Genomic DNA, 19337 nt, shown 5'->3' with positions numbered 1-19337 from the left:
CTTACTTGTAACAAATAACTTGTCTTATTTCAGCGTGATTCATCTTCATTGATACGATGATTCAGTGAAGAACCGCTTTATAATGAAACTGACTCAGTCTGCCTTGCTCATAGAGCAGCCTGTCATTCCTCAGAGCCAATTTTCTCCTCCACCTCCAAAGTCTCAGGACCCCCCACTGCTCCTTCAGGAGGAGGCTCCAGTAACAGCTTCTAGCACGACGACAAAAAAAAAAAAAAAAAAACCCTCTGAAGTTATTTGAGGTCACTCTGTGTGTTGGTGTTGTTCTCATCGTTTGCTATTCTTAGGCGCATCCAAAAAACTCTCAGCTTGTATATTTGGTTTCATCCACACAGTTTTTTGTTTCCTACAGAATTCAATATAATTTGACCTCATAACAAGGAAGCTCTGATGATTTCGTCAAATGAATAAGTTCCAGCTGAAGTCTCATACAGTTCTATGTGATTCAAAGAGTAAATAAATCATTAAAAACCGGCCGGATGATGACCGATGTGACACGCTTCCAGTCAGGCTACATGCAGTCTTAGTCATCTGTTTTCATCTTCTCAACAACTCAAGATATAATGGGCCTGCTTTTCAATAAACCTTGTCTGACATTCTCCTCTTAAGCTCTGTCCACTAATTGATATTTTTAATGTTCTATGAAATCAGTGCTTTTTCGCTAAAGAGATACTCTTGCATGACTCGTACTGTAACAATACATTTTTTAAAGACTTGCTTATGTTCTAGCCCTAAGAAGTGTTGCAGTTAGCAACCATTCTCATGGCTCATTGTTCTATCCTTTGAACGACTAGTGGTTTCATCTAATGTATGCATGTAGATATACAGTACATTAAGTGTTCATGATTTATTTCATAATCATAGGAAGGGCAGCATATGGCAGGTTATGGCTGGCTCCGGTGATTTGGTGATGAGCAGAATAGTAGCATTTGGGATTTTTTTTGTTGATGTTTGATGTTTAGATAAGAATTCTATAAAGATGTGTTCGCCATAAACAATGGTTATGTCAGCCTTACTTTCTGTCTGAAAGTGTTCTGGGTGAGAGGCAGAAAAATGACAGCAAAACATTTTTCTTTGTGGAATTGCTCTTTATGTGCTAAATAAGAGAAAAGCTGTGGTGGATTCACTTGACAAGTCAAACAGATTGTTGCTGGGTCGATGACCTTTGGGGAAATGTTACTTCATGGATCAATTTGAGTATTTACTGTCCACCATTAGTGAACAGATTTGGGATGGTTTGTAGGCCTCTGGGCACAAACAGGCAGGAAAGATGCAGCGGGGTAATCATGAGGATGCTTGAGTGCAGGGAAGAGATGCGTAATTGGAAAAAGATTCCAGCAAAATGGTTTGAGTGGTATCCATCATGTACACGTAAAAAATAAATAAAGCAATTCCATTTGTTAGCCATGGACATTGTGTTGGTATGTTAGTCAGTCTACAGTCTCCTCCACTTTGGTCTTGACTGAAATTTGGTGCAGATGATGTATCCTTAGCCAAAGGTCCAGCATGTAGGTTTAATGGCATTTAGCAGTGTGGATGCAGATTGCAACCAATTGACTACTCTCTATATCACCCTTCCCTACGGTGGCCACCAAAATGTGAAAAACAAAAAAGCCCTGTCTAGAGCCAGCCAGCGTTTTGTTTGTCTATTCTGGACTACCGTATAGAAATATGATGATGCCACATGGTGGACTCTGGAAGAGGACCAGCCCCCCGAGGAGCCAGGCTTTAAAGCCAGTTTTCGTAGTGTCTAAATTGAGTAATTACAACGTCACATGATGCACTGTGGCCCCAAAACACTTTTTTCCATTTGTTAACATTGTAAAAGAAGCAAGTAAAACGAGGACACTTTTTTTTGAGAGTTACAACCCCCTGAGAAATTACACGTTTGGTTGAGCCGTTCGGTCCAACAACATTCGGACAGCCTAGAAGAGCCGCACGTTTAAATCACTTTATTCCCGTTGTAGGTTCTAAATGTACGGTGATTATAGATTATTGAAAACATTACTATGAATACTATATTCTGTTTCTGCAAATCGATCTCCTAAATTCTCCACACTGGATCTTTCAAAAGTCTCAACATGATGATGTACCCTGTTGCACAAGTTTTGTCACGCACCGGAATCTACATTAATTCACAAGCTAATTTTTAATGGTGAAAAACAGTTCGAAAAACAACAACAGTGAACCATGAGGCAACATGATTTGGCTTGGGTAGAACTTTGACTGGCTCCTCAAGGTTCAAACTTTCATTATTTTTATTGTGTCAACCCATGCAGGGAACTTGAGAAGGTCTCTTATTCATCCTCTTATCTTTTTCGCCATGACTGATGGAGATGTTAACTCAAAGTAGCATTCTCGGCCAAACATTCAGGTACAAAATATCTACTCTCACTCTCTGTCACACTCTGCCTCTGTTTCCTGAAGCTGCTTTGATCTCCATCTCTCCTTCGTCTCTCCGTGCCTGCAAGGCCTCAGTCGCTCTTTCTGGCTCCCCTACAATAAAGCAGCCAGGAGAGTGTGGCATGTCAAGCTCCAGCATGTCAGCGGCTCTGACAGAGACATCACTGGCTACAGATGCAGCTGGAGGCCCTTTTTTTGCTCATGCTCAACAACCATTGCGGCCACTGCAGCGACGGGAGTACAGCCATGTCTCACAGCTGACTGTCACAGCGAGCAGTGCACTTAAAAGGAGCTGTGTGAAGTGCAAATAGTCTATTCAAGCTGAGATTTCATGGTGTTCTGTGATCTGCTGCACGCACTCATGTTTTTTTGTTCGTCCCTGATGATTAATGAGCCAGGTGTGAATCATTAACTGTTGAATGTGGCGACTGACTGTGGTGTACATGTGCTAATAATGAATCTCAACTGGTGTCATAACATTTTATGGGATGAAATTGAGGCTCTGTAACTTGTATCACCCCATATTTGATTATTAAATAATTGTTTGAGTCATTTTTAATTCAAGAATACTGAATTTTCACCGGTCACAGCCTTTTAAAATCAGTTTCTCAGAGTTCTGTAATGGTAAAATAAATATACGTATATGTTGGCTTTTGGACAAAACAGGAAGGGAAGGAAGGAATTAATCAACAGATTAATAAATAATACAGTCCATTTTGAGTTGTGACGTTAATAACTCAAAAAATACTGTTGAAACAGAATCACCAAAAAAAAACACCACAAACACCTATTTTTTTAAAAGAAAAAGTAGTGTCAGGGTGAACTTATTCTGTACATGGAAAGGCGAGCCCTGCCATTAAAATGGCTCAAAAAAGATAACAACTGCTAGATTCTTAATGTTCATACAGATAGCAACCAAGTTAGGATTAAGGTGACAGAGGTTGTTGTTGTTTCCTGTAGAGATGGGGATTCTAAATACGCCCACACACCTACACATATACAGCAAGCACTTAAATACAGAAAGAATACATATAATATGGAATGAAAACCAACAAGTGTTGAATAAAACAAAGACTCTACGGCTGTGCTGAATCACAGTTTAGCCCGGGGTGTCAGCGTGTCGCTCAAATGTATGACCCCTCTGGCTGCGCGCACACACAGTACAGAGGAACCGCCATGAACAAGTTGAGCGGATATAGAGGCACTGATGCAGACGGTGTAGTTTGTGTTAAGATGCTGTCCACCTCTTCACACTCAGTGGTGCATTGAGCTAAATGCTGACATCACCATAACATGCTCCCCGTGATGCAATGCCAGTGCCACATTTTTTGAACAAGCAGTGTTGTGAAAGTTAATGCACAAAAGAGCGGGCTCAAAGTTTAGTTTACACAGCTGGATATTAGATACGTATCTTCCTTTGGGCCCAGAAGGATGTTGTTGTGCCATACAGGGCTGTGTTGCAATTGCAGACCTTTTGAAAAGCTCTGTAGTCTTGAATTGCAAATATGCATAATGATAAGTCCAGCACTAAAAGTAATCTGTGATCATTTATCCATTTTCCATGTTGAAAACAGATCTGTTGTTGTTGTTGTTGTTGTTGTTGTTGATAGCATGATTGTTAGTCGTCCACTGCCAATTCCGTGATGCCTTGAGTCGAGTCACGAGAGTTCATGACTTGTCAACCAACTGGAGAAAGAGTAGGGCAGGTGTTTCTAAAAGACACAGCAAATGATTTTCATTATCACCGGATAATTTTTAGGATGGTAGCATGATAACATTTTGCATTTGCGCCATTATCATTAGTTTTGCTGGCATTTGTTCATAAACCAAAGAACAGGACAAAATTAAATTAATTGTGTTAATTGTATGCCAGTCACTAGAAAGGGAGGGGGTCACCAGAGTGGTTAGAAAACAATGACTGGTACTGAATGACAACACAGACTTGTGGAAATAAATAGTGTGTAATAGAAAGGTGCTATTTCTAAGAAAAGCTGATTTAAGAGTTAATTCCCAGCTAATCAAATAATGACACTCTGGGATTGTAGGATGGGTCAGGTTGCATCCCAAAGTATGTTGGGAATGACACTAAAAAAACTAAACCGGAGCAGCGACCTGATCAACAATTGCGTCCCTGGAACCACTCAGCAAACTAACTGACTGACTGACTTGTCATAGGTGGGAAATAAGCAAAGTTACTATGTGACAATGGATCTGTTCTATTCAAGCCATCAAGCCATAATAGTGTGACAGTGGGCCAGCATGCACATTACCAGAATCCTGACACAAACTCACAGCATCATTCATTTTATTATTATGTACCGTTCCAAACTATGACATGTCAAAATGTGTCATGTGAAAAAATGCCTATTTTTCCAGTCTGGGTTCGTAAACTGCCAACTTCTAGCCTTGATTAATTTCTTTAGTATTCAAGACCCGTTGCTGAAGTCTCATGTGCTATTACATTTCTGTCATTGTACAAATATATCAAGATATATATGAGAGTATTCCATGTAGTCCATCATGTGCAGTGCTCCCGACGAGGACAATGGGGAAATCTGACAGAAAAAGCACACTCTTTATAGTCTCACATAAAGTATCAGGGGGCAGTCATATTTTAAAGTTTACAACTTTGAAGTTAGACTGAATAAGTTAGGACACATGTCATACTAGTGTTGGATTCCAGCATGAAATATTGGACAAATACTTGTAATTTTCTCCAAAACATGGAATTCGTGTTTGGAGAGTAAACAACATGTTGCTGTCTGTGACGTGTGCCATGCTCAAATCACTTTTCAGAAACACGACTAGACTGATACACTCAGTTGCCTGGTATGTTGTTAGTGGGCTTCATATAGGGGCTTTCCACAGGTCTGTGTGTTGGTTAAATTTGAAATAGTTTTATCATGTGCCTTGGAGCACTCAGTCTGGACCAGGGAGGGGATCAATGTCCCTCCATTGTAGCAGTTCGTCAATATACTCCAAATCGTAACAGTCCAGCACAGGGAGACTCCCCATTTTCACTATCTCAGTAGTGCCCCAGTTGTTTCACTGTCATAAGTTTTGTTATACTCGACCATGGTCAGGCTTTAAAGCCTCACAATGATAACTATGTCTCTGCTGGATTTGCAATTAGGAAAGCTGTTAAACATTAAACTAACAACCAATTAAGAGTATATTATACACATATTATTCTTGGCTTATTGATACTGGGGATCCTTTCTGGGCATTTGTGTGTATATAATAGTGGATACTGGTGAGCTCAAAAAAAGTTCTCATTTACCTCATTAACTTATCCTTTGCTCTCTTGGTCTCCTTCCTCAGCACCTTCAGGGCATTTAAAGACACTGGCCAGCTCAAACTTTTCAAACAGCTCATCAAGACAAATAACAGGTGTTAGAGGATGGGGAGTTGACAAACTCAGAGCTACAAGGGCCTGATTTCCTCAGCAAGGAAAGAAGCAACTCTTGACTTCAAACAAATTACTGAATCATAGAATGCAAAAGAAATATTACAAAAGATGGGAATGAATATGTTGGACTCAGTCCAGGACAATTTAAAATGAGAACTTGACAGCAGGTGGTAGGATGATGTGCAGAGACTGATTCAGAGAATGCATGTGGGTCTGTTTACAGCCATCCATGATGAAATAGCTCTGGGAGGGAGGCATAAGATTGACCTAAACTGCCTCATCCAAATAAACAAACAAAAATAGATAAATAAAATCATCCAACATATTTTGCCTTTGACTCTATACTTGTGGCACATGGTTGGAAATTGTCTCAAAGAATATTTCTTGTAATAAGCGCAGCAGGTGGGTCTCGGAGAGGATGTCCGCTCACTGCTTCGTTGTTGTCACAGGTAGAGACAGAACTTACAGAGCCACTTTCTGTTAAAACATTTGTTATAAAGTTAGTACCAATAGCTTATTTAGTGGATAATACATAGCTGTACTTTATATTTTGAAATAATACCCTGATTCCACTGAAGTTGAAAGTGGAAATCCCTGTCTCAGGTTAACTGACAGCCAGACATGAAGGGTGACATCCTGTATGGTACTTTGCCACTGACAAAATTGTATCACCTGAAGCTTGCAAAGGAGAACTTACCCCACCTTATATACCAGTGTAGTCTCATCCTCGTACCTGGGAATTTCACTGTTTGCATGTACGTTGTGGAACGGCTACACTACGGTTTTGCTCCGTCCTCTGTCGTCCGTCAACCCACACTGGCTCCATTTGAGTGCAGCACGGCGCAGCACTGCAGAACAGATGGAGTTGCGAGATTGAGGAGTTCCCGCGATAATTACAGAATCACGAGGCACAGCAGTTATACGCATGTGTTATAAACATAACAACATTAAGTGTTCCCAGGCGAAGGATTAGAAGAAGTGCTTGGATTTGTCTCTTTTGGAACTTTTGTGCTGGCGTCACAACACGGAGCCATTTATTATGAAAATTAACAGCATGTTATGTTGCTGTTTCAGTGTCTGCCTTCCTGTCTTCTCTGTGCTGAATTCGGCTGAATTGTTGCGCCATGCTCTGGCATCCAACAGAAATAGAAGCCTTGCCTATCTGCTATGAGAGGGTAGAGACTGCAGCAGAATAGATACACTACGCAGCCTAGCCAGTGGAAGTACACACTTAGACTACAGTGAAACCTACCTGCAGAGACAAACCAAACAAAGGTCTGGTGAAATTTAGGGCTGTATTTCCTTTCCTGCATCAGCCCATTGATATCCATCAGAATATGGTTGTCACTATCAATATATTAACTGCCCGTGCTACTCAAGCACAAGACCAGACCACCCAAACTGTCCTGCTTGCATCCACTCTGATTGAGATCCCACTTTTGAATTTGCATTAATTCAACAGCTCCATGATAATTGTAGCCCTCCTTAACACTGCACAACACCATTACATCAAGGTGGGAGGAGTGAGTGTGAAAACCAAACAAAGCTCACGGCCCTTGCAATTGCTTGCAATAGAACATGTACCAAGGGTCGTGTCACCAGTGAACCTGTGGAGTTACCGTAGAGACAGGTCCAGCCCACTGAGACTGAGAAGTAGCAACAGAAAGAGGGGTTGGGGGTTGGGGAGCCTTGATTGTGTTTGTGGTGCCGGCGGATGTTTTTGTGTTCCCCTGAGAGGCCAGAGAGTGCAGGCCCACGAGAGCTGTGATAGGGAAAATGTGGAGGGTTGCAGCATCAGGAACGGAGGCAACAAAGAAAGGTGAGATGGGGTGACTGAGAGATAGTATACTCATTTGGTGCTGGGACAGTTGATTTTTTAACTATTTTATGTTTTGGTGAAGTACTTTTAAGCCCCTGTCTTGTATTATACACAGCCCTGCCTGATCTCAAACATTCATGCAAGAATCTAGACTCACACAACGCTTGAGCCTAGAGTTCCTCCTTTATAAAAAATAAGATCACTTTCTCTGCCCTGATTTACATGTTGTACTGTATCAGCATGTAAAACCTTCAGAGGCTTAGGCAAACAGTCATTGATGAGCTTGCCTTGAAGCTTTTTACATGCATGCATACATAACCTTGGATACCTTAATGACTTCACCATTGAAAGCAATAACCTGCACCTGGGAGTGAAAGCCATAGCTCAGGTTACATCCCGGCAGCGATTGAGCTTCCCATAAGGGCTTTGTCCTGGAATGCTTTGTCAAGCGCCCAAATAATGCAGATTAAGCTTCACCACCACTGTGGACATTCCACTCATTACTCAGGCTAAATTTGATTGCCTTCATGGATTCAGATTCTCTGTCCTCTTTGTCTGCCGTGCACATGACTGGTGTAGAATGGGAACTGGGGTGCCGGAGATCAATTAGGGATGTCTGCTGGCCTTCCCCTCTCTCTTTCTCTCTCTCACACACATGTTGTCTCTTCCTCACCCAAGCTTTCCCTATAACCCAGGAGAGCTGAAGGTCCAGCTGGCATGCAGCCCAGACCGTGCCTCCTCCCCCTATGACCACCACCATGGGGAGTGAACCAAAAAACAAACACAATAACCAGGTCACCACACAACTGTGGCAAGATATGAAAGAAGCACAGCGATTAATAAACTGACAATGTCATGTAAATCTCAAACTGGGATTTCACATTTCACTTTACTGATGGTCTGTTAATGCTTGGCATTTCAAATTGCTACTGTGATAGCGCTGAAGTCATTTTGTGTTTAGCTTTAGTTGAAAACCTTGTGTATACTCATCTTACAGACAAGGTAAAAATTTTACATCGAAATGTGCAACAAAATCAGTACAAAAACTCCTACATGCCTCTCACCTCCCCTTCAATTAAAAATGAATTTTACGAACAACGTTTTGGTACAAAGGGTTCATATTAGGTTATCAGTTTAACATTGAAGGGTGCAAAATGGGTATTGCCACATTAAAATGAAATGAAGCCAGACTAAAATAAAAGATGACAAGCAATAGTTACTATAATGTACTCTTTCAACCCAGTAGTAAGGCTGTAAATATGGTTTTGAACAGAAACTATTTTTAATGAGAATTTTCGATTATTATCATCTTGCACCAAAGCCTAACATTGTGCTGTGATGAATGAAGCAGTCAAAACAAACCATGCGTTTTTTCCAGAAAAGCTGGACAAGTGGACAGAATAAGAGGAAACAAAGCCACTGATCGAAGGGCTGATGTCCATGCCAAAAATAAATGGGCCAGTAGTTCTGACCTCTTTTAGTAGTCTGTTTAATCAAAATGTATGAGGAACATATTCAGGAGAGTTTGCTCCTGACTCAACATTCAGATGTCTGTCATGTAGTGGAATCTGGTAAATTATCTAATTCAATCATATCTGTAAAAAGGTCAACATCTTTACTGTAACCTGATGGTGGTGTGCCCTCAACTAGATCATTAGTCTTGAGCCTCATGCACTTTTGGACTTTTCCATCTCTATAAGAATCTAAACTTTATTTTGGAACTGAGCACCTGTTTAATAAGTACGTAATATAAAACCTACACATCAGTTCTGTTTAGGGCTTCAGCTGAAAAACATTGTTAAACAGGCTCAGTGTAACAATTTATAGAATTTTAAATGCATTGATCACCTTTTTATTGGCTTGATGAGCGGATTGTAAAGTGTCATGAAAAACGTGACCTCGGGTCACCTTAGGGTTGAATTTAACGACACCTGAAATTATTGAAGTAGTTCTTTTTTAGCTGCAGAGTGAAGACTTTTAACCTCTATTGCCAAATCATATAGATGATCCATATTGAAGCTGAAGATTTACACAAGGTTTCTTGACGGTGACGAAGCTGAACCAACCTTTGAGACTTGTCTTGTGTTGAGTGTGCTTGATCTGATCTGATATTTGGAAACCAACCTCAGAACATTCTGATGTGTTTCTTTTGAGCTCATAAGAGAACTTAAATATCAAAATTTTTTCGACCATTTCAAAAACCGTGTCACTGCAAAGCAGATTCAGATTCATCATGTCTGATATAATAAATCACTGCCTGCTTTAAGTTTTCCATTCAGTTTCAGACAAAACTGTTGCCAGGTCCATACATTCACACGCAGGCCTCACTTAGCAGTTAACAGATGGTCGTCATGTTCCCATTGCCAGTCAAAGAAAAGTCAATTTTCATGACTGACAAGGTATAAAAGTCTAAAAGATACTTAGAAAGATATTGAGAATTACTGCTGTATTTTGTGTGTAAACAAATTCAAAACCTATAGAAATGCACAAACACAAACTAAAATATGTTTCCAAACTACTGTACCACCTGATTTGTATCATATTTGTCCAAAAGGGAGCCATGGTGCCTGCAGTGGTGTGTCACAGTATTTTTTCTGCTGCCAAGTGAGGCTCTTATTTTTGGATCATGTTGTTTCTGGTTAAATGCGAGGCTAATGTTCTTCCCTGTTATAGGAGGATTGTGGGAGAGGCAAATCATTCATCACATCGAAGCATAACTCAGCTCCTCCAAATAGCTTGTTTAATTCCAGTTTTCGACTTAAAGAAGGCGTTAGGCTTTTGCGCACATCTGACTCAGGCCGCTCGGAATGACGCCACAGCTCAACATTTACACCTTTTCAGTCTCACGACACCTGTTCACAGCATCTGTTGAAGTCAATGCAGTACAATTGTGCCACAGCTACTTTCTTTTAATTACAATTCATGGTGTCACTTCATTTTACAGGTCAGGAAATGTCACTGTTAGAAGGTGATAATTACCAAGCAATATATTTGAACTTAATTTGAAATAACCCCCAAATTACAACAATGATTACCTCAAAATGTATTGAAAATCACCCCAACATTATCTAATAACAATATTCTGCTATTTTCCACTAAACAGTTAAAGAATAGGTAGATATAGGTGGATAATATAAATATATTCAGGAAACTTCCAAATGGTTTCTGCTTAACTTCTGCTGATCATGATATTTTAGCAGGACGCTAAACTAAAGTGTGTCGTTGTCGCTGAATGTTGAACGTTCTGTCCAACGTTAACAGGTCAGTATATTTAAGTACATTTTTCAACCATTAACATTTTCATTCAACAATCAGTCTTTCTCTCTCTCTCTTTCTCTCTCTCTCTCTCTCTCTCACAGACACACATGGGATCGTAAATGTGAACTTTTGCCTATCATTTTTGTATTTGCCAATGTATTATTGTCTTAAAGTATTTAAAGAGTGGTGTAACTTGTTTTCACAGCTTCAGTTTTAAGAGTGAAGAGTAGAGTAAGCTTTTTGAAATCGGAAAGTAACTTGATTCTTGATTATGTTTAGTGTTTGTCTGTAGTTAATAAGTTAAGGTGGCAAATAAGAAAAGAAAAAAATGACAGTTAGGAAATTCGTTGTAAGAAGTTGGGCAGGCAATTATTATGGAAATTGGGGGAACTTTCAAATATGTTACATGAAATTTGCAGACTTGTAAAATGAAATTTTATCTACTTCATTTCAGGTACAAACAGAAGACTGGACTCTTGCTTGATGTACGTGTCTATTTTAAATAACATTTAATGGTCTGTTAGATGAAGTTTACTGGAAGCCATCTCATGTGGTACTGTGAGACCGACCTGACATGTAATCATGTGATGTGCAGTTGAATTTCAGCCTGATGGATAGAATTAAAAATGTATTTCTGAGTTCAGAGGAGAAAGGCTCTCACCCTTCAATTGGCTTTCAAGCCTCAGTAGGATGAAGCATGGAGCTCTATATGTTGGCGCGTTTCACGGTTTCGTGCCTCCATGAAAGTCTCTTTATTTTTCATAAAGCTCATGTATTTATTAGGAGGATAGCGTTATACACGGCCGCTTTAAAGTACTCCTTTGACAGCTTAAGTTGAGGAGAACAACCATCTTTCATACCATTCAAATGATTCTGCAGAGGGGTTGTATTAACATGTGTATTATTTATTGGTTGCCAAAGTCCATTTTAATCTTGGTGAAGAACAATGAGGGCTAGACCACTCTGGGACACAACACTTAATGGAAATTAAACAACACCAACCTTAAAAAATTATCTGAAGAATGAATTTATTCATGGTATATGAAGGTGACAACAGCGCTCCTCCTCTTCCTCCTCCTCAGTTAAATATCAGTGTATTTTTTCTTATGCAGTCAAACAGAGTTGTTGATGGGACAGATGATTGAAAAACAGCGGGGCAGAGGGTCCAGCAGCTAGGACCACATCCCTGTTCCTCAGCGAAGATGAGTGCTACTGTTTAATATGTGCAGGTCCACATGCACCTGGTTCTTAAAGGGAATAAGAGACGACATTCAGATTGGTTTGACTTATGTTCCCTAAAAACACACCCATGACTAATTCAGACTCTAAATAACACCTCTTTGTGGCCAGATTACCTGCCGTTTAACTAGCAAAATTGACTTGACAGACCAAACGCCATAGACTGTCTAAACAGGACCCTCAGTCTCAAATGTCAGAGGAGGAAGGGTTTACCACCACTGCCACCGCCTTAAAAGTGAAACGTTTCATAGAGCTGCTGTTCCACAATTTGCTTGGAGACACAACCAGTTTGCTTCTGCTTTTCTTTCTTTTCACATTGTATCATAAATGCAGTCGTCACTGTCAAAGACGATCAACAGTTTAAGGTTCACATGGTAGATAGTTCATCATAGCTCTGGGCCTGTATTTATGAAACCTCTAAGAGTAACGCTTTAAACTGGCAAGAGACAAGAGTTTTGCCCTAATGTATTACTGTTAAGTAAGTGATAGCACATCAGTGTTTAAAGTGGCTCTATTAATTTGCTTTTCTGTCCACCACCAGGCAAAAAATCTCGTGAAAAAAAATGGAACACTGAATGGTGATCCAGTGAACCTGGCAGCCTGGCTGCATTTCATTCAGCATTTAACATCTCCTTTATAGACCAACAGAATTATTACAATCACATTTTGTCCTGTGTTGTTGGTAGTATTCAGGTAGTCTTTGCGACACCGGCACAAAATACCACTTGGAAGTGCTAGGAGGAGAAAAGCTGTCTGTTGTCACTTTAAATTGCTTTCAACAGACAACTGAGAAGTAAAAAGTTGTCACTGAGTAAGAAGAATAAAACATCAATCAAACAATGCACTCCTACTTACAGTGAAGTGAAGGAGGAACATTAAAGAGCAGCTCTCAGTGGATCATGTGATTGATTACATGTTGCACAGAGCAGAAATATTCAATCAGAGACCGGTGCTCAAATCCAGTCTGATCCCTTCCTCCTCCTGTTCCTAGCCACATGCTGTGTCTCAATTCAGGGTCTGCATCCTTGGAAGGACCTAGCCTTTGAGGCCTTCATAGGCGAGTCTCTCGGAGAGACCTTTTTAACCGCGTCAACTGTTGTTAAATGGGACGGTCTAGCCTTTGGAGCATTTCCTGGTTGCGTCACCTGATGTTTTATCCTTACAACATGATTTCTGCCGCCCAGGCCCGCGAAAGTGACAATCTACACCACACGATGTCGCCATTTTCTCTCTTTCTTTCTTCTTTTTCGGGCACGCAAAGAATCTTGGGATATGTGAGGCCACGAAGGATAGTAGCGCCGCATCCTCCAAAAAGTGGGAAAAGAAGGCTGCATTTGTTGGCTGCATTTGGAGGAGCCGTAGAATTGGGACAGCCTTCGTGCGGCATAGTGACGTAATTGGCCCTAAAATGCGGCCTCCAAAGCATGCAGACCCTGAATTGAGACACAGCAACAGTGTTACTCTGTCTGGAGCTGCACTTGTGACTGTGGAGGGTCTCTTTAATAAACTTGCAAGCTTTGGGATGCCCTGGCCTGTCTCCAATGAAAACAGTAACATTTGTCAGCATGTTGTCCAATCATGTCAGCATGTTGTGCATATTGCAATTAAATGTTTATCCAAAACCCAACTTTTTACGCACCATTAACAAAGATGTATGTGTACTGACGTGGCACCCCGAACTACATTCATGTCACTAATTAAAATTGTGTGTAACATTTCAAATTTCCTGTGTGCAATAAACTGTGCAATTCTTATCTTACTATGTGTCTAACAAACCACTCCTCTTACAGATCAAAATACAGATCAAAAAATCAAGCAGCTCATTACGGCCCATATTCACAGCTCTCAGGCAATGCAAGTAGTTGAGTGGCATAGTGATTTTAACCCAAACATGATGTACTTCTAAACCTAACCGAATAGTTTTCTTGTCTAAACCTAACCGACCTGTGAGAATACAACAAAGGTGATATATCGTTTTGGCAGACACTGACAAATGACCTTTTAGTCATTTTGTTATGAGGATGTGTTGGTCTCTCAAACATCTTTTAGAGGTAAGACAACTTATTATGCCTTGTTTATTTATATTAGATTTATTACTTTGAAATAACCACATTGAACTCATATTTGTTTGTAGTTGCCGTTTTCTCCATCCCGATGCTGCACTTAAGAGGAGCTTGGTGTATAAGCCTGCATCAATGCAGACTTGGTTTTGGCGGGGTTTAAAACCCACTCCCATTTAAGGAGAATTGTATTGAAATGACACTTTATGTGGTCGACCTTCCACCAACTCACGAACAAAGTGAGAGTAGGCAGGGGCAGGGTGTAGGAGCCAGGTTGCATATGAGCCAAGGATTTACCCCACAGCAGCACCATGGTTAGTTCTTGTAAAAAAAAATCCCCCTCTGGATATGCCTTTTGTTTGCCCTCCTCATATGCATGTTTTAAAAACCCCTTAATCATGTGAAATGAAAAACAGCTTAATTTACTCATGATACATACATATAGCTAAATGGAAGAAATAATTGTTAGTTGTTTAAACTGGTAGAAAAAACAAAAGCAAATGGTAGCAGCAAAGGCATTTTGTTGCTGCTAGACGATAAACACAGAGAGACAGATCATTTAGTACTGCACTGACGGACTACAGCGCAGCTTCTTTCCACTGGCTGTGAGACTCCTCAATTCATCCTCAACACTCCATTATATAAAGAAGACTGTTTGTTGTTTTGTTTTTTTCTGTGAATGTTGCGCAAATGACTCAAGCCTAGTTTCATTCTTTTAAAACCCTAGTGTTGTAAAAAAAACACTACAACTTTTCCTTGTAAGCTTGTAAGAGTTCATCAAGCTGAGCAAGTTAAAAGAAATGTGAAAAATGATTGCTAATCTGAAGTTTGGTCCAAAAATATACTCCTAGCAGTTTAACCAAGGTTACAACAGTGTCACAAACATTCACCAACATGACTTTGGGGCTTTGCCATGGAAACAAAGATGCATGTGATAGTGACAGATGCTGCGATCAATTTTATGTTGCTTTATACGGGTACAAAATGGCCCAGCTGATTTTCTTTAATAAAATTACAGATTATCGATGAATTGTGAGTTTCATGTTGATCAACTGAAATGTGTGAAGTGAATAGAACATTCACTGAACAGAGGATTAACCAGAGATAACTTGTTTCAAGTTTTTTTGTTTGTTTGTTTTTTTTTGGGGGGGGGGGTTTACAAACTACAATAGTCCCCATTGCCATGTGCTGTACATACCAGCAGTGCCTGGTGTTCCCCCAACGACCACTGTGCAATAGTTATGCAATGAAATAATGTGGGATAGCAGATTGTCTCATTTGAAATTAATTAACTGACACTGGAGAGAAATGCAATCAAGGCACGAAGTGTCATCCTGGTGTAAGAGCCACTCCGGTCCTCCAGAGGGACCCCAGGCTTTCCATGCTGAACCCTACTGTATATCTCTTAGCACTTAGAGGAGCGCTGTAATACACCTACAGCAGCTATTAATTAGCTTGCATTCTCCTGCATGGCCTGGTTTCATGGCTGCTGGCATTCCTGTGAGGTCCCTGTTGGGATGTTTAATCTGCATCTTTTGAAAGAACTGAAGAGAGACATTGTTAGCATGGCGTGTCCTGCATTTCGATCCGAATAGAGGAAAACTAATCTTGTTAATGGGCAATGTGCAGCCCTGCAGAGACCAGAATAACTCTACCTGACATACCAGGAGCAGGATCCCTGTACCTGCCACAGGAATTCAGTCCAGATCGGACAGGATGCTTTTATAGGAGGTTCCCATCAAAAGTCAAGAATCATATCCGTGTTGAGGCCATGAGCATCTGAGTCTCATAACCCACCCACGGTATGTAGGACACAGGGTAGCTTTAGGAAGGAAAGCAGACCTTTCAGCCACACTGAACTTCTCAGCTCTAGCCTTGTTGATAGAAATCAAGCACCTGTTCTCCTAAGTGTGAAGAACATCCGGACAGGTTCGCACCAAATGTCTAAAATATGGTGCCCATAACACAACATCATACCTAAACGACTGAATAGGTCATTTGCCTGTGATAATATATATCACTGTTCTCAAGACATGACAGCAGCAGTGTACTGCACTGTACTAGCGACAGGCGTACCAAACCCTTGTTCTACACTCCTTGGTTAATGCCAGAAAACTCCTTGGTGAGGTTTAGGAAAACAATGTGGATGAGGTTAAAATCATTACATTACTTATGTACTCAGTCACAAGGTGCTTTTTTTCTTGTTGCGATGGTTAGGTTTGAACACAAAAACCTCTTGGAATGGCTCAGAGTAACATAATGTTTTTGGTTTAAAATACCTAGCCATTTCAATACACCACTGTAGATGTCCCAGTGTCTTGTCAAAAGTATACAGTTTCTGTCAACACAAACACGGCTAGAAAGTGTCTGGGGTTCCCATGAAAAATATCCAGTGGTTCCCACATTTACGAATGTTGAAACCATGCTGTCCCTCGTCAGAAATTACCACCGTCCCTGCCACCTTCCAACATCAGTTAATTAACATGCAGTGTGAATGTGATATTATGTGTTCTTTGGAAATGCCTAGGCCTGTTCCTAATCCATGTACATGTACATTTGCAACCCCCTTGTGTCAGGTATTGCTCTTGAGAAAGGTTTCTGTTTATTGTCTCCCCCCACAGAGAAATGTATATACGGTATATCCACCCTTGTACCTACGGTACGTTTTGTACTTGAAGTAACTTCACTACATTATTAGGTTCACTGTTAACATTTAGTTTTTCACTGGACACAAACGGCAGCCTCCTGAGTGAAAGACTGTGCTTATTTTACCACACCATCCACCCCTGACCTCCTCCCTCTGCAAACTTTCTCATTCGTTATACAACTTCAGCTGATATTCTCCTTTACTGCTGTCATATGACCAGTAGACGCTCAACATAACAAGAAACATCAGTATGGGTTGTAATTAGCTAATGAAAATGTTTCTGATGAGGACGGGTTGGTCAGCAGCAGAAGGTTGCTTAGTTTCCTACACCATTACTGCAGCGGTCTTTTAATGTAGCTAATACACTGACTATGGATAACTACCTTATATAATCCAACTTCATAAAAACCAAACTATCCCTGTAAGACCATAGCTTTGCGCGGAAAGGGGATTGTGGATTTTGCTCCTCCTCTAAACTGTAGTTGCATTGTGACAGAATCATTTTACAGGAGAGGGATGATTACAGTATAAGCATAAGGCTACAGCCTTATTGTAGGTTAACTTAGCTAAGACTGGAAGCAGAGGGAAACAGCTAGCCTGGCTTTGTCAAAAGAAATCAAAATCCCTATCCTATTACCTCTGAAGCTCAGCTATGTGTACTATCTAGTTTCTTTAGTTGCAAAAAAACTTACCTTGCATGTTTTCAATTTTCTTGACACATGTGCTGGACAATTTCTGGTGTTACGCTCGCTAAACCTCTGCAGTTCACCCTCCAGTAGTTACAGCAAATAGCCTTGATTAAAGACAAATGTCCCAAGGTATGTTCTTTGGTGGTGGCAGTGGAGCTCAAACTGCGTGCAGTATATTTGTTTCAGAAAATGGCCTTGGTCATGATCAAATCATAAAACCTTTGTGATAACCTCAGCCCATTATAGAACTCCTTGTGTACGGGGATATGACCTAAATGATCAGCGTTGGAGACAGATGTATACACTCATCTGTCACTCTGACCACAATACGTTTTAATCAGATTTCTTTCTCTAAACTGTCCGAAAAATTCCTCGATGGGAAACATTTATCCATCTCTGTTATCATGTATAGATAACTTACTTGTCTTTTGAGATACCATGATCATTTCAGGATGTTTCAGGAGACCAGGCACAAATTTCCCCTGAGTGCTTTAACAATGATACATTCAATCATGTACTGATGAGTCTGGCTTCCTAAAGAAAATAAAGGGTTAAACGTATCTGACCCCACTTGAGAGCATCAAATGGCGACGAACTAATTAAATCTCAAAAGCTGTTGAGTGGAGTCAAATTGCGTGCAGAGCAGTTATCCTTCAATAATATCACTTAAGACAATGCCCAGAAGACTGGCGCTTTTCTGGTGGAATGAGATGAACAGTAGTAGAAGTAATCACACCACCTTAACCCTCCTATGATGTTCGGGTCAAATCTGACCGATTTACAACTTCAGAAGATCCTAAACATTTTATTTTTCCTCTGATTGTCTCTTGGCCTTATCCTCCACACTAGGCATTTGAACATATACAATTTCTGATCACCACTTTCAACGAATTTTGAGTGGTCTAATCAACTTTGTAACACCTGTGGTGTTCCAGGTCAAAATTGACTGGCATATGAAATGAATGGGTAATACTAGATTATGTTCATTCCTTAGATTGAAAACATCCTCATGTACACCCACAACTACAAACATCATCCCACCCTCACACACACACATGCACACACGCACATATACAGTATATATTCCCCCACGTGTACCACACATTCCAGACTGAAGAATTAGATGTCATTTATGGGAAACTGTCTCTTTCTCGCGCTTATATGCCCACCTGGGAGCCACACACACTCTCCAGACCTAACAATGTATCATACCTTTTTAAAGGCCCAATATATACCGATTTACACATTTCAAACTAAACAATTAGGTGTTTGTTATAGGAACGGATCTCTTTCCCGTGCTTATGTGCCCATCCTTACACGTGAACCACACTTTACAGAATAGACTATCTTCTCATAGACAACCTATATAAAACTTTATTTGTGCCTTTCTGTCATTTGACTCTGTGACCACTATGAGTAGGAAATTTACTGTCATAGAGGCTCTGGACTGATTTTTTTTAATCAGATGAAGACGAGGTCGAAGTTTAACTGGAGATAGAGGAAGATGTGTCAGTAATGGAGGACAACATCCATCCTGACTTTGATCCAGACCTTTATGAGACTGACCAGTCAACAGATGAAGAGGCTCCAGAGGAAGAGGCACATGGAGAAGAGGCACGAGAAGAAGAGGCACCTGAGGTGACATTCCAGTCCAAGGGTGGCAACTTGCTCTGATATTCTTCCTCCTAGGACAGAGAAGGCAGAGCAAGAGTGGAAAACATTGTAAGGATGATGCCATGGCCAACACAATATGTCATATCTTGTGTGGATGACATCAAGTCCAGCTTCCAACTCT

General features: G+C 40.5%; 1 long non-coding RNA gene across 1 annotated transcript; it reads right to left on the bottom strand.

The window, feature by feature from the left end:
* Positions 1-1955: 1955 nt before the first annotated feature.
* On the bottom strand, positions 1956-6672 carry LOC115593734 (uncharacterized). The gene is made up of 2 exons (XR_003986358.1): positions 5702-6672; positions 1956-4133 (listed from the first exon to the last, which is right to left on the bottom strand). It is a non-coding gene; the product is annotated as an uncharacterized LOC115593734 (long non-coding RNA).
* Positions 6673-19337: the final 12665 nt, after the last annotated feature.

This window comes from Sparus aurata, chromosome 13 (assembly GCF_900880675.1).
Source record: "Sparus aurata chromosome 13, fSpaAur1.1, whole genome shotgun sequence".
Lineage (NCBI taxonomy): Eukaryota > Metazoa > Chordata > Actinopteri > Spariformes > Sparidae > Sparus > Sparus aurata.
This window is presented reverse-complemented; position numbering and strand designations above follow the sequence as displayed.